Source organism: Neophocaena asiaeorientalis, unplaced genomic scaffold (assembly GCF_003031525.2).
Source record: "Neophocaena asiaeorientalis asiaeorientalis breed wild unplaced genomic scaffold, Neophocaena_asiaeorientalis_V1.1 scaffold177, whole genome shotgun sequence".
Lineage (NCBI taxonomy): Eukaryota > Metazoa > Chordata > Mammalia > Artiodactyla > Phocoenidae > Neophocaena > Neophocaena asiaeorientalis.
In genome coordinates this window covers 10,359,832-10,363,230 of record NW_020172779.1, presented here as the reverse complement: position 1 = coordinate 10,363,230, position 3,399 = coordinate 10,359,832, and the positions used below count along the sequence as shown (strand labels likewise).

Genomic DNA, 3,399 nt, shown 5'->3' with positions numbered 1-3,399 from the left:
GTGTGTGTGTGTGTGTGTGTGTGTGTGTGTGTGTGTGTGATGTTTTAAGTGCTCTAGCAGCCAGTTTACAACTCCAACTTATCCTAAACTTCTTGCTCATACAGAGACTCAAGATAACCGTAGGTGAGAGAGTAGACTTTATCGAGTCTTCTCTAGATGTATGCAGTTCTGAAAATGCACATGGGTTTCTGGATTTCCAGGAATATGCTGGAGCTTTTCAAAGACCCCTATGGGCATCTCATTATCCAGTTGTTCTTTTTAAAATTTCTGGTTAGCGCCAACTGTTAAAGTATCCTCAGGTAGCTGTGATATTAAACAATTGCCATTAATTGTATTTGACAAATAGTCTGTGGGTAGGGCTCTTCACAAAAAGCAAGCTCTGATTAGGTCAAATAAAGACAATCCCTGAAAATGGAGCTTTTTAGGGAACTGCCAGACAGGTCAAATAGTGATAGTTTTCTAGAAATGGGGCTTCTGGGGTGCTCCAAACCCATTTTACTTCCTTCGGTAACAATTTAGCTGCTGTTTTTCACATCTATTGTAGTTGTGAGCCTGTTGGCTTTCAGTGCTGCTGAAGAGCTAGGGAGAGGGTGATGGGCACAGGTTAAAATGCCATAAGGCTCACTGTCCTTGCTGAGATTCAGCCATTTTTCTTGAATAAATACTCCTTGGATTGTTGCAAGCCTTTGGTGATTTTTCAGAGTTCTGAAAAAGTTTATTTTGACAGTTATACAGGGTTCTCATTGCTTTTATGGAGGAGTGTATTTCCGAGGTCGCCCTCAATCTGCCGTTTTAAGAACAGTTGATTGTATGTTTGGTTTTTATAGCTATATGTCAGAGTATCACACACTTAGCAGCTAAAACAACCCCCAGGTATTATGTTATAGTTTCTGTAGGTTAGAGGTCCTGGCACAGAGTAACTGCGTCTTACAAGGCAGAAGTCAGTGGTTTGGTTGGACTATATGTTCTCTTCCTGAGCCCAGGGTTTTCTTTCACACTCATTCAGGTTGTTGGCAGAATTTAAATTGTTGTCGTAGGACTGAGGTCCCTGTTTTGCTGCTGGCTGATTCATCTCAGCTCCTGGAAGCCACCTTTAAGTCTAAACCATGACCTAGAAGCATACTTTCTCAAAGCCAGTAGGAAGAATATTTCTCCAGCCTGTTAAGCTTGAGTCTTATATAACCTAATCATGGGAGTGAATATCCTATCATATTCACAGGACATTCTCAAGGAAAGGGGAGTATATAAAGTATATTTACTAGGAGGTGAGATTCTTGGGTGCCATCTTAGAATTCTGCCTTCGTTAGGCTTAATTGTGGGCTTTTAAGCGTTTGGCTACAAAAGATATCATTTCCAGCTCTACTTCATTTGTCTAGAACTGTTTCATATAAATTAATCTAATATAATCTTTACAATAACCCTCTGAGATAGGCAAGGACGGTGTTCCTAATCCCATTTTAGAGCTGTGAACCAAAAGGCTCAGAGAGATTATATGATTTGCTCATGGACACACAGCTAGTGGGGGGCAAATTAATTCCTCAGACTCTAGGTAGAGTGCCCTCTGCCCTACCCCATACCTGTTCAGTCCTTTGAGTTTTGTTACATGGCAATGAGGATGTTAGTACCTGAGGCTTCTTTAAGGGACTTTGTCTCTGAAACAGTCTCCCTCTGGGCTCCTGTATCTCCTGCATGTGTATTTGGGAAGAATACCTGAGCATAGAAAATAGTATTAACCAGGAGTTTTGATAAAATGGAGTTTTCAGGGGTGAATTGCAATTTAAATAGCTGAAAAATTCCATTTACTTCCAGCAATATATTCTGAATGCTCCCTCTGGCCCAGCTCAAGGGGAGCAGACAGTCATCTCCTGCAGAAAGTAAATGGAATTTTTTTTTTTCTTCAAAGGGCCTTGAAATCAGCAGTCTCGAGGCTGGCAGTGGGGCAGTGAAGACGTCATCAGAAGGAACAGCAGAAGGTTCTGAAGGTAGCCAGGCATCGAACAAACTCACTCTCACTTGAATTTGATGGTTTTGCAAGTGGTAGAAAAAATTAACCATTTAAGACCAGCTTTCCAACCTTCCTATACTTAATCTCCTGGTTCAGTATATCCAGTCATTTAAAAGATGATGGGGTTTCATTAGTTCCAATTCAACCCTTTTAATTATTCTGTGTCTTTCTACAGCAGTGCACATGGCTGTTTGTAGACTGCATTAATCAATCCTCCAAATTTCTGAGGGCAGCAGAGATGGGATATTGGTTCCCTCTCCAGATTCCTTTTACCTGGGCCCTGTACCAATTCCCCAGCTGCTGGGAGAAGGTGGTTCTCACCTTCTAGAAAGGCCAGCCCCCTTGCCTCAAAGTTGCAGTAACTTGGGTGGCTTTCATGCTCCAGAGCTCCCTGCGTGGTCGGGCTGAGGCTGGATCCAGCTGAAACCACATATTTGCTTAGCTGCCTCCCCTGCCCATCCTTCTTCCTGTACTTCCTGTCTCCTGAGAGCCCTCCACATTCACTGAATATAATTCAGTGAATCACATTCACCCAAATCACTGTCTCAGGTGCTGCTTCGATGGCAGTGACCTAAGACAGATAGTAAAGAAGTTCTGCTGTACCATTCCAATATCTAAGTTAAAAAAATATACATACGTATGTATATATATATATATATATATATATATATATACATCTCCAGGAATTAAAGGCTTTGCTTACAGAAACACACATTTAAATAATATGGACGTCATTTACCTCTCAACCTCAGTTATCTGGAATACAGCCACAAATATAGAAAAGGCCTACATGCAACCGATTTAGATATTGTAAAATGAAAGGCAGTCTGTACTTTCATCATTGAAAACAAGTGCAGGTTTTGGTGCCTGACAGATACACAAATGAATGACCCCTATTGCATGTACTGGGCAAGCAAGCCTGGGTAAGCTTGTAACCTCTCCAGCTCTGTTTCCTGTCTGTGATATGAGTGTCACTTCACGCACTCACAGTGTTTCTGGGAAAACAAAGGGTACGATACATTAAATGGGTTAACAAAACCCAGAGCTTTCTTTTATTATTAAGGTCTTTGTGTAGCAGGGAGCATGCTGTTTCAGCCTGGTTACAGGCCAGTTTCTGTTTCAAAGCTGAGGCTGAGAGCAGATGCTTTTTCATGCACAAAACAAACACTCACCAGTTGCAAGTAAACCAAAACTGAACTTTGATGTTTCTCACCACACTGAGTCCCATTTGCAGAGGAAGGGGATGAATCGCTAAACCGAGGAGAACGTGGTGGGTTACAGTTCTCCAGGCATGGAGAGATAGGCATGGACAGCAAAGAGAAGCAGGCATTGTCCTGGGCTCCTGGAGTTTGCTGAGCCCCAGGAGCTGGGTCACCCTCATCCAGACAGAAGAA

General features: G+C 42.2%; 1 protein-coding gene across 1 annotated transcript in view; it reads left to right on the top strand.

Annotated features, from left to right (window-relative positions):
* The window catches only part of LRATD2 (LRAT domain containing 2), a 28,550-nt gene extending 26,602 nt beyond the window's left edge, over window positions 1-1,948 (top strand). The window contains exon 3 of the transcript XR_003002736.1: window positions 1,904-1,948. The gene's annotated coding sequence lies outside the window, so the exon portion shown is untranslated. The remainder of the gene's footprint in view (window positions 1-1,903) is intronic.
* The last annotated feature ends 1,451 nt before the right edge of the window (window positions 1,949-3,399 follow it).